The following is a 16805-nucleotide window of genomic DNA, read 5'->3' on the forward strand; positions in this document are numbered from 1 at the left end:
GCATTTAACCAGCCAATTAATATAATTGTTAGACAATGAAGATCAAATTATTGGCAAAAATTAGCTTGTTATGTTCCAATAAGGGAAAAAAGCAAAAATGTTATAGTCTAGTAAGGCAAAAGCCCAATATTTATGTTGCTGCTAAAGGAATTATACAGCATTTTCTAAAGTAAAAATGCCCTGCACACAAGTTCTGTGGCTTTTTAAATATAAAGGGGAATTTCTTCCTTCACTTATTTGGCAATAGGATTTTGAACATTATTGTGTTCACCCAATTATATACCAATCTCTCAAAACCAACTGGTTTCTTTTACACTTCTATTAAACTCCCCAATTATCAAAGTCCAGTGGAAAACATTTAAAATTTTAGAAGTTTAAAATAAATATAAGATATTTCCAAGTTTGTGTGGCCCTGGCAGGGGATTTGAAATTTAATTTAAATTCCCTTCCAACCCAAACAATTCCATTATTTTAGGTAAGGAATGCACTCTGTAGGGGCAGCTCACCACGAATCCTCCTCCTCAGCACGACTCCTGAAGAAGTTACAGATGGAGAACAAAAAGCCAAATGCAAAATCCTTGTAACATGGAAAGCAAAAGCAAAGGTTTAGATACAGAAAGACTTAACATCTTTAATCATTCATTTTTATTTTGCAAGACAAACCAGACATAATTTGAAATGGCTCAGTGAGCTGTAAAAAATTGACAGTAGATGTATGTGAGAAGACTGAAAAAGCAATTATCTGAGACTAATTTGAGTTTATCAGGCAGAAATTAGACTTTTATGGGCAAAGTTAGAGTTTTGTATTAAAAATGATGCATTAAAATATATAAAATTTCAAGGGTAATATAGTTAAGACTTCCTTGGCAAAGAACTGATTTTCTGTCTGCACAGCTCCTGCCTTCTCAACAGCTTTTATTCAAGTAGGAAACATTCTAAAATAACAGATCATAAAAAATACTGTAAGACATGAAAAGGAGGGGGAAATTTCGCTTTGGCTTTGTATCTGACTTCTGCAGCATTAGGGATGCCAAACTTTTATTGTCAGTTCCTGAGGAGGTTGGACAGAGTTCACGTTGGAGATGCTGCTCTTGTAAAGCAGTTTTTGGAAAAGGTGCATTAACATCAATGCAGCACAGCTTTCACTGACCCCAGAGAAGACTTTCTAAAGCAGTTTGGAGGTTTTTGTACATTTTAAAAAGTGAATAGTTGCTACACCAGGGCAAAAGTCTAGTTATGCCATGCAATCACATCAGTTTCTCCTCTTACATGTTAAAAGCATTAAGAAAAATGTACTTTGTTGCTCACATTTCTAAGAGCTCTCCTGTTTCCCTAGAAGGTATCGATCCTGCAATATTCCATGCAGTAGTTCCTATTTAGTGGCCAAACTCTTGTTTATGACATTTTACAATCAAATAAGGGACTTTTTAGAGTACATTCATATCCAACATGAAATAATATCTCTAAGGATGCAAAATGTATGTCCTGAAGGGTAGGAAATAGAAATGAAAGGCTAAACTTTGAGCCTGTGAATAAACTATTGAATAACTGCCTTATTAATCACATTTTATATATTAATTTCACATTTTATAGTATTAAATGCACTGTGTGGAGTGTAAAGCATTCCAGTAAACACTGGACTGAATGTATTTGTAGAGGTAAACTTAATTCTAGCATTTTCTCAATTGTCAGTCATCAGCCTTGCTGCCTCTTTCATCATAATTTACCTGGGAACTATATATACATAATGATTCCTATAATTATATTTTTCCTGCAGTAATTCTGAATGCTTCAGAGAGATTGTTTATTGCAGGAGGTAAGGACCGGAATCTTTCTGTAGGATCATTATGAAGTCTTTTGTTTCAAAAAACTGTCCTCATTGCATGATTTAATTTACTTGATTAGACGCAAAAGACAATTGAACAAAGGAAACAAGAAGTCAAACATAAGGAGTCTTTCACTAAATGTGGTAAAATTTAGATTCCTGGCAGGAATTCTTTCATTTCAAAGATTCATATCTTAATGAGCCTTGGAGAAGCCTTTATTGTCTCTCTAGTGAAGAACAATCGTTCTCCAGCCCACAATTGCAGATTTGGTAGATAACTGTGAACCTTTTATCTTCCCAGAATCCTGTCAGTGAAAAATATTGGTGCAATTGGTGAGCAAACATGGGCAAACTTCTGGGATCTAATAATAATAAGTTCTGATGACTGAAACAACCAGAAAAAGCAAAATTATTTCTTTGTATTTCAGCAGTCAACACATGCTAGGAAAAATTCCCACATTCATCAATTCAGTTCAACTGGATAATTCCATTGGGATTGTATTTACTGAATAGACACAATACCCTGAAAGGTTTGTGATGGACATCTTATAAGCCAAATTTATTGCCAAAGAAATAATACTTTACCATATCTGTCCTTCACAACTTCAAGATTTTCTTCTGATCAGATGGTCTAAATTCTTTGTCAGGTCGATTCCTTAAAAACTTTTAAAATTTCCATTGTCATGGAAGAGGAAAGGTCAAGGTTTGTCACACCTCCTCCAGATCAGAGGGTGTGCCTGAAATGACAGCATAAATACCACAAGGATATGTTCCTTAACACAATTTATAATTAACTGGCTTTGGGGAGTGGGGAGGAGACAAAGATAATGGGGGAGAAATTCTTCTAAAAATCAATTTTGTGCATGTAAATGTTTTTAATAGCTCAGATGTTTTGATAGTGCTGCCCTCCACAAATAGCGCAAGTGTTTTTCCAGGGTGTTTTCCCTCCCTGCCTGAGACATTCCCATAAATAAGAATGGAGGTTATCTTCAGTCCCCCAAATTCTGAGCACATTGCTGCACACAGGCTAAAGGAGGGGCTCTTTCCTAATGTCTGTCCTTGATCATTCCCAGATTTGTCCCTAAAGGCACTTTCCATTTTTTTTTTAGCCGAGCCTAATTCATTTTTTTTTAATTAAAATGATAATATTCCATCCATATTCCTTTGAGAAGAGCTTAGCCTTTACATTCCCATTATGTGCTATCTTACATGTCTTTACATGATAATGATTTTGCTGTTACTCAATAACTATGCTAATTTCAAACACAGGAGGTAACATTATCTCCCTCCCAACACTTCCTTTCATACCATTCCACCCTGAAACATGCAGCCCTTCTTCCCCTTTGCAAAAACATCATTACCAGGTCCTTCCCACTATCACAGCCTCCCGTAATCTGTTGGGTTTTATGCACAAAACACTGATCCTTGTCGTTCCTAAGTCTGTGCAACAGCAAGATAATCAGGAGCTCCTGATGAAATCGTTCCATTCCTGTGTTAGTCTCAATTTACATCGAGCGCAGCTCTGCAGCTGCAAATCCCATACTTGGCTACACCTCAACAATTACATTTACAGGCCACAGATTGCTTCATTCTTTTCATTTTTCAGACTATCATGAACAAATAAATAAATAGATAAACATTTCAGTATCTGACCAAGCAATGAAAGTATAAACATTTGAAGGTACAATAACTACAAAGAGCTTCTTTAGTTTATAATTATTGCTGTATTTCTGTATGAGAGGGGATCTCACCAATCCATACCAACTTCTCCAAGGGGTGCCCGAGGGTGGTGCCAGGCTCTGTTCAGTAGTGCCAGGATGAGGAGCAGTGCCCAGAAACTTCGATGCTGTGGTGTGTTCTTAAGTTTGTTAGTTTGCTCCCCCCATTTTCTGTATTACTTCCTGCTGCTACCCTGTCAGTTAGGTTGCTATGAAAATGAAACTGCTCCTCCCTTGGTTTCTCTTATAAAGTGAAAGTTGTTTCCTCCTTAGGCTCAGTCAATCACTCCTTTTCTCCTCCCAGGTTTCGAGAATTTTCTTTTCTCTGGGAGCTATGGTTGGCTGTAGCCCCGGAGCCCCTCCTATAATTTATAACAGTTGGTTACTTTAGTATATCAGTTATGTTTCGTACCTCCAAATATGTATTTCTATTGGATAGCCGGGTTTCCCTGCCTTCTTCCCCCCTTTTCCCTTAAAACCCTCTCCTGCCCCTTGTTCGGGGCCATTTGCTGGGTGTTTCCCCTCCTTGTTGGTTCTTCTGTAATAAACCGACAGTTTACCCCCAGCAAGTGGTCGCCTCCTAATTCGTCTCTCACCGCGCTGCTCCGAGCTATCCCCCAGCTCAGCCCGAGGCCAAGACGCCGAGGGGGGCTGCTTTCTGATGCGCAGGGGCCCTGGCCTTCGCCCCTCACCAGACAGCCGGATTCCAGGGCCGTTCACGCCCCCGCGCACTTCAACACAAGGAGCTCCACCTCATCATGAGGGAGAATTGATTTCTGTGGAGAGGGCATAGCATGGAACAGCTGCACAGGAGGGTGTGGGGTCTCCTTCTCAGGGGACATCCCAAACCAACCTGAACATGTTCCTTTGTCACCTGCTCCAGGTCACCCTGCCTTGGAATGGGTGACCTCCACAGGTCTCTTCCAACCCTGACTTTTCTGTATAATAAAAAACAGTTTTTACCTTATTTTGAATAAGGTTTATGCTAAGTTTAATGAGGCTTGCTAAATCTGACACATCCTATCTGGATACCACAGTGATAGATACATTAGATATACCAAAATAGACATATTAGGGAGGCAGAATTAGCACTGTATGTGCTAAGGTTGATTGATTACTTGATGAGTATTATATTCCCTTTACTGTTCTCTAAACCCCAGCTTTATTAACTCCAACCAATTTTCTCCAACTCTTCAATTTGTAGAACTAATTGTGCCTCGTTGCAGCTTCCTCCATTTAACTGATGAAGACTTAAGAGACAGAAGACTTCTACAGATAGAAGTTGACTATATACATAAAAAGCAGATTTTTATAAACTGAAACTTGTTTAACCATATTTATATGTTAATTGAAATGTTTATGTACAGGCAAATGCCTGTATATATATCTAATAAATTTAATTCTGATTTTTACTTTTCCTTGCAGAAAAATCTGACTTTTGGCTGAGTACAAGTTCCATAAAACCTTTACAATTTTTCTTTATTAACTATAGAAAGGTAAGGAGATATTTGTGTTGTCGTCATTGTTTCTAAATTAAATTTATAGCACTAAATCCTATATTTGTGATTTACAGAGGAGAGTGTCTTTTCTCCTGCTCAGAACATTGATTTTCTATACCAATTTAAATGAGGCACTGCATCTATAGAACAGGTAGTGAATAACATCTTCATAGGCAGAAAGGCACACTAAACAAACATTTGCAAGAATTGATCTCACCTTTGCTTTGCCCTCTGTCTTGGGAAACGTGTTGTGTAGATTGTTATTAGTATTAATCTAATTTTCATGGCAATACCTTTGTTCTCTATCCAGCTAAAGAAAACATATATCATAATTAATTTGATATTATATTTAGAATATTGCATAAGTTTAGAACTTTAACCACTACTGACCATTTAATACTTGAATCAGAAGTTCTGTTTAGCAACATCAGATGCATTAAACAGTTTGGAACAGGGGCTGATCTTTGGAAACCAATCATTTCGTTATTACAGGGGCATAAAATTGACTGCTCAGTTATTGTAGCATTGTGTGAAACAATAACTGTTTTCACAATTAAAAACATAGTTGCTATGGGAATTTAAAGACAAATGTTATTTATTGTGTATTTTAGTTACAGCAAGTCAGAGTGAGCTAGATTGTAAATTCAGCATTTACTACTTATTTATGGTTCAATTTGACACGATAATCAATTTTTCTTTATTTGTTGAGGGCTTTTCTTAGCAGAAAATACACTGTCATAATTTCACTTTATTTTGTCATGGTAAGTGAGCTTTCTCAAGAAGTGCTCCACTGCTAAACAACCCTCTCAAGCAGCAATGGCAGCATAATTAGGTCTCTGCAGACTTATTCCGAAACCACTTAGTGCAAAGGCGTAATCTCCTGTCATGACATAATAATGTGGTCTCCACGGGCCAGCTCAGAGCTTTGCTTTGACACTGCCATGGCAGGAAAATTTATTGAGACCTGCAGGATTTGTGCTTGAGGAATTCCTGCCCTGCAGAGCCCTCTGGGTGCCTGGCTCTGTGCTCATGGCCAGGCCTGGAGGCACCATCCTCTGTGATGCCTTAAGATTTCAGCCTTTATATTTTTCAAATCCTAAACTGCTTTAGTGCAGAGCTCTAAACTCCATATAAAGTGTTAGTTATTGTCTTCACATCTTGGTCAGACAAAACGATTCCTCTAGGCCTGTGATCCAAGGACACCCTGCAGCCTCAGGCCTCAAAACGTACCAACAAAAGTAAATTGGGCAGGAAAGCAACCTCGGGGTAAATGACTTCATTACCTGAAGGATTAACCCCTGATATGTAAATGGAAAAAACTTATATTTGTCTGAAAAACTCATTACGATTGTCCAGCCTGGGTGTAGCCTCAGGGAGGCTCTGACTGCCCAAGGTGTATCTATGGAAGGCCTTTAATAAATATTCACTTTATTCTTTCAGCCTTGTCTGGCCTCTGTTCTAGGTGGCCACTCCAAGGCAAGCCAAGGTTTTTGGCTGTAAAAACCCCCTGGGAGAGGCTGGGTGTCAGGAGCTTTGCTGCTCACAGAACCCTTTGTTCTAACCAGGGTCACCCTGTAAAAATCCCTCTAGGCCCTAAAACGTGGCAGGACAAAAACCCCAGGTGCTTTCTCCAACTCTATCAACACCTAACATTCTATATCTAAGGATTAGAAGAAAAGAAGAAATAGGATATCACAGATTCATAGAATGGTTTGTATTGGAGGGGGTTATAAAGACCACCTGATTCCAGCTCCTGCCATAGGCAGGGACAACTTTCCACCATCCCAGGTTGCTCCAAGCCCTGACCAACCTGGCCCTAGACAATTCCATGGATGGGGCAACCACAACTCATGAATATCATGAATATCACTCATATTTTTTTCCTCTTGTACTCAAGTCAGATTCATTATTTCCAAAATTAATAACAGAGATTTATTAAAAATTATTACAAACCTAAATTGTCATTAAAATAGTTCTTATCCCATCTGTGCTAGAAGCAGCTTTTGTTTTACTGTCTCATGTTCAATTTTTCAAGACTCCAGAAAGTATTTAGTATGAATGTTTTAATTGTTTAGCACAGATGCAAGAAGCTGGGTGGCTTCAAGTCAGCAAAATGGAATGCTGAAGTACCTTGTTGAAAATGGAAACAAATTAATTTTACAACAGCAAACTGAAAAATAAAATCCCTGCAACATAAAGGAAAATTTTATTATCACAAATACCTAACAGCTCCTTCTGATTTACCTTGAACACATTTTTATTACTTTAATTGGAAAACAGCTAAAAACTTGTCTTCCAATAAAGTTATGCAAATATTCAGCTATCTTTAAATTGCCTCCAGAAAGGAAGAAGATATTTTGGAATAAAATCCTTTCCAGGCTATTTCCTATGATAAAATAACAAAGGGGAAACTACAAAAATTACCATGTCATTACCATCAGAGGCCAGAGAATCCCATGGGTTGCAGAATTATTGTCCCATAACATTTGTGAAAACCATAAATGTTAACTGAATGTGTGTCTATTCTGTGATTACTTAAGATGACAGGAAAAAGAATTGAAGATTTCCATAATGGGATACATATCTGACCCTTATCAGCACAAGCTTTGACAAGGGAAATTTAAGGAGACAAATGAGAACCAGCTGCTTCCCTAAGTGATGATGGAACCCCAGAGCCAGATGGACCCTGAGCAAAGTGGATCTTAAAGGAATTGTCACTCACCATTCACTATGCACAATAAATAAATTGATCTGGAGCTACAAATACAAAATAGATTTTTTCACTCAATAAGTTGTAAGTTATGTTTAAAACATACGGGATATATTAGAGATGCAAATAAAGCTGTGTGTTAATTATTGTATAAAAAATCAACTACAGAAGTGCTGTCAGTTTTTGGGACAAACAAGTGTTATTGTCATGCAATGTGCAATAAATGTAGGGGATCTTAGACATATCTCATAAAATATTCTATGAACTTTGTCACCACAGACATCAGGCATATTTACATTTATAGCTGAATTTTTGTGTGGTTTTAACTACTGAAAGAAAGGTTACACCTATCTGTCACACAAATCCAGCACCATCTCTGACATATATACTTGGAAGTATTGGAAGTATTTCTTTCTCCATATGCTCTCACATACCCTACAAACAGAAATCTGCAGATTGCCCCTTGCTGTCATCAAAGATTTGGTTTTTCCTTTCCAACATTTAGGTGTCCAGTCTGTCAACATATTGAGCACTGAGCTATCCTCTGCCTTATGCACTAGGAATAATTTCAGGAAGATAAATCTGCAGCCTGTTGCTCTGTTTACATCATTAACCTCTTAGCCTCAGCTTACAATCATTCCCTTTATTTCCCAAAACTATTTTTTGTTTGCTTTCAAGTCCAAGGTCACCTCCCAGTTCTAGCAAACCCTTTGGATGTGCTGATTCCTGACTCACTGGTTCACTCCATGGCTGCATTTCCAATCAAGGGCAGTCAGACATTCCCACATGGAGCCTGCTTGGGGTGGTACTAAGGGACAACTCTGATAATTTTCCCTTTCTTTATTTTTTTATTACCATATAAAATACCCAACAACAATAAAGCTGCTGATTTCTACATATTTTTTACATCAACATCTATTTTGCTTCTACCCACTGGAAATGTGTGGAGAGGACAAAGGTGTGCAGCAACAGGAAGCACTGGGCACAGGAAATTCTGGTTAAATATTGGGATTTTAACTCTTTTTCCCTACCAGAATTGTGCTCAAACATGTGAACTACGATTCTGAGGAATTGCCAGCCCTCAGGACATTCAAACTGGCTGGAACAACCTGCCCCAGTCTGCCCTGCTGCAAGGTGTGAGGGGCAGAAGGGGTTGGAAGAGGAGACTTTCCAAGCTAGAATTAAAGTGATATTCTGCTGATGCAGAAAAAAAAAAAAATAAAAAAAATAATTGAAGTGATGAGTGCCATAAATGCCTCTGTTACAAACTGTAATGAATAAAAAATGATTGGACGAAGCCCCATAATAGGATTGCTTTTATACCCCAGTTTTATTTTCACTTCTATACTGCTCACATTATGGGCTGTAACTTACCCCTGCATACTGCCAGCACACAGACTATTTTTTCATAATTTTCTTTTGGATCATCAGTTTTCCCTCACACACAAACTGCAAGCAAATACCTTTACAGCTTTACAACAAAAGGAATTATTCTAGCTGTACCAGAAGAGAGCGTATCTATTATATCTTTTGTGCCTTTGATTCAGTGCCATACAGTGCACATTTCATGAAAATAAATAGTATTTACTATGATGTAAATTGAGAGGATATTTCCTAGGCATGGTATGAACAAGAGCCAGACATCTTCCAATTTTATGCACCTTTAACATTTCTTTTTATATCAGCACGTTTCTCATTCTGGCCATCTCTGACAGGTTTCAAATTATAATGCTCTTTTTTTTTTTATATTCTCAACACAGCAATCAAATCTTTAGACCTTGAGGAGAAGGAGGAAATTAAGGCCATTAACATGTTAGAGAATTGTTTGATTTACTCATTATAAATTATTCTGAAGCTGAGCAGCTCATAAGACATGCCCAAAGGGAAGACAAATTTTGATTGGCAGTGTCAAAAAAGTCAAGGACGTAGAGAGGTTTTGTTAATAATTACTAAGGGCCATTAAGAAATGCTCTGTGCTATCTCTCCAAAATCAGGGTGATTCTGATCCAGAATTTCCCAGCTATCAAACATAGTGAGACCTGAATTTATAATTAAAAGACAGATTAAGAATATATGCTGTAAACCTTCTCTCAATAACTATAAAAGATGAAAATATTAAAAAAAAACACCCCAAAATCAAGTTGGAAAAGCAAACTTGAGGATAGCAGAACTCCTCAGATACAAGTTCAGGGAGGCCTCTTTATCATGGTTTCCTAAATCTCATTTTTTTCCTCACTATATGCACAGCTTTCCATGAATTATCAAAAATACACAACAAACACCAGTTGCACATCAGCCAGCAGGACCTTCTGAGAGCCCTACCTTTACCCTGGAACCTTGTTATGGGGTGGTTTTGAGCAGAAATCCACTGTAACTCTAAATCCCTGTGCCCCTGTGCCAAACTCCAGTCTGGCTGTGCCCCTTAAATTTGTGAACTTCCAGAAAAATGTTTCCTTATACAAGCAAATTGTGCAAAACCTCAGTTTTCAGGAAAGCAAAAGCCACAGTATTCTAGGAAAGGAGGGAAGAGCAATTTTACCATCTCTCCATCTGAACTAAGCCAAAAACCTTACCTGAAAATACAGGTGACAGACTTTGCAGATGGAACCATGCACATTGACAGTTTTCACTAAAATTTTGGAGCTTCCCATGTTTTGGAAGAAGTTTTGTCCTTTCTGTCCCAGGTCCAGGTGAAACAGGAGTCCTGTGCCTCTGGTGTGTTGGGTGCTCCTGGATCACAGCTGGAATTTCTTCCTTAGGTGCTTAATACACAAAATGTAAACATCACCTGGGAAGGAAAACAGGGAAAAAAGACCATCCAAGCAGCCCTTTTCTCACTGCTATTACAAACCTCTTCACTCCAATGAAGAGGGAACACAGATATTTGAATAACATTTTTTTATTACTTGTACAAATTACAGTAGGGCAGCCAGCTAGGAAGTCAGAGCTGGAATTTTTTTCCATGTTGTCCTTTGCTATCTCCCTTGCAGGCAATTTTCCCCTCCAGCAACTTTAAAGCCCTGCTTAGCTTCTGAAGCCACCTTGATGTGTGTGTGTCTTTCTTAAATAAATAAGGCAGCCCAGCTGCCCCCTGGGTATGGCACAATGGCTCAGTGACATCCTGGGGACAACTGAGGGCTGCCACAGGGCTCTCTCCTCATTTCCAGCAACAGAAGTTCACTGCTCTGCTAGAATTAAAAGCACTTTGCAGGGGGTTTCCTATGGACAGAAAGTTTTAAAGCCAGGGAAGATCAAAATTTTCGTCTGGCACTAAAAAATATCTTTAATTTGTATTAGCAGTGCCATGTTGCTCTTTTACAGCTGGAGCTGTATTATTGCAGACCACTAAAACTACACAGTAGCTGCATCAAGGTTTGTTTCATTTTCACAAGATCACAGATAATTAACATTTTATTTTGAAAGCATTTTTTCTTTAAAAAAAAAATCCAGTAATCATTAATTATTAATGTACTGAGCTAAGGATTTGTCTTTGATATCATTATTACAGACACTGCATGTCTGTAAATCTGAAGTGATAGAACAGCAAATACCTTCAGAAGGACAGACACTGCCTTTGAAGTCAGTATATATATGGTTTAACATAAATGTAATTTCACAGCAAACTGCCTTTTATTGTTCACTCTTGTTTTGTCCTGACACTCAGTGTCTTGTAAAAAACATTCTGAACTTTGATATAAATAAATAATGTAACACTTTCCTTTAAACTCTTTGAAAATAAACTAAATGGAGGCAGGCAAGTGGGATAATGAACACATTCCCTTGCACAGACCTGCAGGAATTCCAGAGTCCAGCTCTCCCCGAGGAGCTCCAGGCCTGCCACAGTGATGCCTTGTGAGGGCTGACCTGGAACAGAGACTGAAAAGAGTTACAGAATAAAGCAGGGATTTATTAAAAAGCCTCAATGGATCCGCCTTGGGCAGCACCAGAGCCCAGCCAGGGCTGCACCCAAGATGAACCAAAATGGCCCCAAAATGCACGGCCGGGCACGGGCTCTGTCCCTGGGATCAGTTCTGCTCCATTTGCACCTTGCAGTTCATTGTCCCATTCCAGCATTTAGCAGGCAAGTCCCACCCTGCTTGTTTTTCTCTCTCCAGCCCACGGGGTTTGTGCTCCTGGGCTGAGATTTGGGTCATTTGTCCTTGGTGCCCAGCTGGAGCAGGAATTGTTTTGTCTCCCTGCTCTGTGCACAGAGCTCACCATCCCTGATATGAAGCCCAGACCCACACACCAAAGCAGCACAGAATGTGAAAAATATAAAAGCTAAAAGCTGAGGCATCAACATCTGATGGCCACTCCATTTAAAGTCATGGATCAGATTTTCAGCCCTTTTAAGGGCTGTAGTGCAGCAATTTTTCTTTATCTTAACACTTTTTTGTAGGTCGTATTCTGTTCTACCATGAGAAAAAATTGCCATAATGATGGTTTGAAATGTTGGGATTTTTTTCTTTTCTATCTTTTAGCCCTGTAAAAATATCAAATTTAGCAGTTCATATGGAACAAGAGCGATTAAATTCTTAACCATTTCACAATAAGATTTTAATTTTATTCTTTTGACAGAGAGGGACATGTCTGCCTTCAAAGTCTGCCAGCCTGGGAACCAAGGAGGGAGCCCACTGTCACAGGAAGGAGAGAAAATCTGGCTAGCAAAAAATCACAATTAAGATTGAGCTTCCCTAAGGCAAGACAGCCTTTTGTCATCAAAGAAAACACAGACAGCACCATGTAACTGACCTAAGAGTGCTGGCTCATTAAAAACCTGCATATTTATGACATTTGTGATGGAATGATTATTGCAGAAGTGTAAGGAATACAGCATATTTCTATCTGCGTTAAGGACTGCATCATTTCTACAGCAGCCATGCATGCAGAAATGCAGTCTGGGACAGGATCCAGGAAGAAAAACAAAAGGATTGTGCACACAACCCTCAGTGAGCCCTGAATTCAGGATGAACTTGACCATATGACTCTGAATATTAAACTAAAATAAATAAATGGGAGTGTAAGAGGAAAGCAAGGAGATGAAAGATGGAAGATGAAGCTGTGGATGAGTGGATGAAGTTTCCAGAGCAGCTGTGGCTGCTCCTGGATCCCTGGCAGTGTCCCAGGCCAGGTTGGACAGGGCTTGGAGCCCCCAGGACAGTGGAAGGTGTCCCTGCCCATGGCACTGGAGGGGATTTAAGGTTTCCTCCCAACCCAAAGCAGTCTGGGATTCTGTGGAAGGGAAGAAACATCAGACTAAAGACACATGGTCTACGTGGGGAATGTGACAGAACCTGTCCCTTTTATCCTCAGAAATCCAGGGAAAGGTTTGATTCTTTGGGGATTTTTTCATATAAGCAGATCACACTCCTCACTTGACTGAACTTTAGAGTTCTCATCAGGACAAAGGGAGAGGGTACAGTTCTTGAAGGACAATGAAAGGTGAGACCCCATTGTGCCCCATCACAGTCCTACCCAATTCAAATGCCTGAAAAATACAATTTTCCTTTTCTTTATCACTCAGCCTTACCTTGACTGGGAGTTAGCAAACAAACCTCTTCTGACTCCAGCTGTGGCGCTCCAACAGTCAAAGCTGCGCTCCCATGAAGAGACCAAAACCCCCAAAATGTGAAAGTTCAGCTTCCTTCTGTTTTACACGAAACAGCCCCAAAGTGGCACCACAAGGGGTCCAATTCCCTTCCCTTTCCTGGTGTTTGGAGTGGCTGGGACAGCTCTGCCTGCAGTGCAGTGACCCCCGAGTCACCCAATGTCACCCACGTGGGGACAGGAGCAGAGCGGGTGCAGCTGATGGAACATGACAAGCATAAAAAATTAAATGAAAGAAAACATGCCCTTTGATTTGATTTGACACAGAGTTGGTTGTCTAAATTTCTGGCTAACTGGAGGGTGGAAATGTTGGTAAGTCAGGAAGATTTCCAAATTTTTGAAGTAGTAATAGTTCCATTCCAACAGATCTCATCGATAAAATAACCAGTAACAAGACACTGCTTGCAAAAATATTTCCCACTTGGGTGTCACAACTGATTACTCAACCTGTTACATTATTTTTATTTTATCCAATAAATTTTCTATCAGATAAGACCAAGGAATATGCATATTTTCTACCAAAACAGCTTTAACTAAAACATTACTTAGTTTCCTTAATGTATTTTATAAACATATTTTCTCAACAGATGCAGAAATTAATTTCCAAGCCTGCAGCAAATCATGTGAATATTGCACCTAACACACCAACTTTAAGTGCAAAATTTTACAAGGATAACAAAGTCAGCAAGGAATATTAAAATTTTATCCCTGTTCTGCTGTGAATCATTTAAATTTCAGAGATTTTGCTAATAGCTTAGATAAATATTTAACACTTCTGATTTTCTGTTTAGACATTCTTCTAAATATAATAGAAAAATGGGAAATAATATAGCATCTACTTCAATTAAAGCCTATTTTACCAAGATAAATATTCCAAAAAGCAAGGCTCTGTCATATTATTAGTGGAGATAAATATTGGAAGTTTAGACAGAGAAAACTGCAGGACAGAATTAACAACTCCTTATCTCACTGGATTATAGATCTTTATTTATTTGCACTTTTAAACTAAAGGTCGGTAATGAAACACTTCATAGCAAAGGGCTCACTAGAATCTCCCCATCTCCATTTATTGAGGATATTCTGTTTTAAAAATGTTTTTTGAGGAATGATTATGAGCAGAACTAGGAGTAAAAGGATTTATTGAGGATATTCTCTTTTAAAAGTGCTTGTTGAGTAAAGGTTATGACTAGAAGCAGGAAACTATAAAAGCAGAGAGCTGGGCTTTTAATAAATATAATAATTTGAATTAAATGTTACAATCCCAGAATCTCCCACTGGTCTCAGCTGATGCCACTTTTGAGCACCAAAGTTTGATAAACACGTCCAGCTTGTGATCAATCTGACAAAATATAAAACTTCACCTGCTAAGTGCCAGGGATTCCACCAACTGCTGTTGCTGCAGTAAACATTTAACAGCTTTCAGAAATATTCCTGTATTTTTGCTCTCATAAAAAGTTCTTGTTCTGCAGAGCCCTGGTTTCATGGGGGCTGATAATCAAAGCATCCAATTCATGCCTTTTATACTTCTGTTCCAATGATATGAGAAATTTCTGAAGAGTTATTTTTCCTCTTCTGTAGGAGCACTATTTCCCCTGGATCCAGGTAAATAGTCAGAGATCTAAAAGAGGCAATTGAGTTTTTATGTCTTAAAAGACTTCTCTGAAAGAGGAATACTCTTTTCAATCTTCAGAACCAGATATAAACCTGTTTTCAAATGTGATGTTTTTATATACTCCACAATTTATTCTTATAAATGATGGATCTACTTCCAAAAAGTGACAGAATTCCGTAGTGTAAAAGATGAGTTTCAGTTTAATGAGCTGTGCTATCCACCATTTATTCAAACAACAGATAAAAACCTTCACTGAAAATTATTCTCTTAAAGAATGGAAATAATACCTTAGAATGATGTCATGAGCTTAATTTCAAGCACCTTTGGACTGTCTGAAAAAGCAGAAAACAAAGAAATAAAAGCAGAAATATTAAGTATAAATAGTAGAGCACTATCCAATGCATAATGAAACCTTTCATCTATGAATTGCAGTAAAGATTTTATAGTTTCGGTATCTAATGAAATTTATTTCTGATACATAATTGATATTGACTTTCTCGATGATAATCCCATTTATATCTAATAAAATATGGATATTGATTCCATTTAGACCCCCAAATAAATAAATAAATAAAGATACAGGATTACAGTAGATCTGAAAGCTTTCACTTGAAAAAAACAACCAAACTTACTCAGGTACAGCAGGGTACGTGATATAAAAATAATATTATTTTAACAGGAAATTTATGTGGAAGAAATTCACATTAGAAATTTAAAAAGTCAAAGCAGTCTCCCAAATCTGTAAAATTTAAGAGATTTAGGTGGTAGATACATGTAAAAACAAATATGGTCTCCCAACAAAATCAATCAAATGTATTTCTTGACTTGTAATGAAGATAAATACTGTAGGTGCATAATTTTATATAAATATTTTTCCAGCTAGAGTTTCTCAACTACAAAATATGTTACAAATGTTAGAGGACCCTTACACATTAAAATAAACCAAAAACAGATTATAGAATTGGTTTAAATTTCTATCACTTTTAAATTTCTTCTCCTTTCTTTACTCACAGCAACTTAAACAGCAGCACAACTGTGTCTGCCCTCAATAAAAGGACCACAAGAGTCTCCCAATCTGGCTCAAATTAAACCCCTAAAGTTTCTATTTAGCAGATTCACAGCTGTGAGTTCTATTTTAGCTTTACTTTCCATACAACATTGTGTAATTCTCATTTACTTTCCTTTCCAAGGTGTTTATTCACATTTCCCGACTGCAGAGCCTCCACACCAAGCTGTGCCTTTCAAAGGACATCAACACTCCGAGGATCCAAGTCCTGCCAGAAGAAAAGGACAAACAATCAGAACTTCCATCCCTAAGTTTGCAGTGGATTTGTTGCATTATAAAATAACTCCACAATTTGGAGGAAAGGGGCCCTAATGCAGCTTGAGCTGCTCCAGGGAGAGAATGATAAAGTGCAAAGCACCTTAATCAGTGCAACATTATGCTAATTTTTATTAGTCAACACACATATCCTGTGTGTGCAGCTCGGGACTGATGAGGAAAATAAAAGATTTGTTGAAAGCTGCTGCAAGAGCAGGTCACATTTTAATATTTTAATGGGCATCTGCTGCTTAATGTTTCCTCTTATGCTTCTCTTTGTAAACTTTATGCTGACCTTCGAAACTGAAGATGGATCAATACCATTTTATAAGACTATAAAACTGTATGAAACACTAAGTCAATACTGTATTTTTATCACACTTGTGATATAATGCAGTCCAGCACATCAAATAACCCTGAGAGTACCAGAGAAGGCTCGAAATTTTGTTTAAAGATATTAATGCAGCCAAGTGCTGGCCAACACCAAATTTGCTGAATGCCAAAAATTTTATT

This window comes from Zonotrichia leucophrys, chromosome 4A (assembly GCF_028769735.1).
Source record: "Zonotrichia leucophrys gambelii isolate GWCS_2022_RI chromosome 4A, RI_Zleu_2.0, whole genome shotgun sequence".
Taxonomy (NCBI): Eukaryota; Metazoa; Chordata; class Aves; order Passeriformes; family Passerellidae; genus Zonotrichia; species Zonotrichia leucophrys.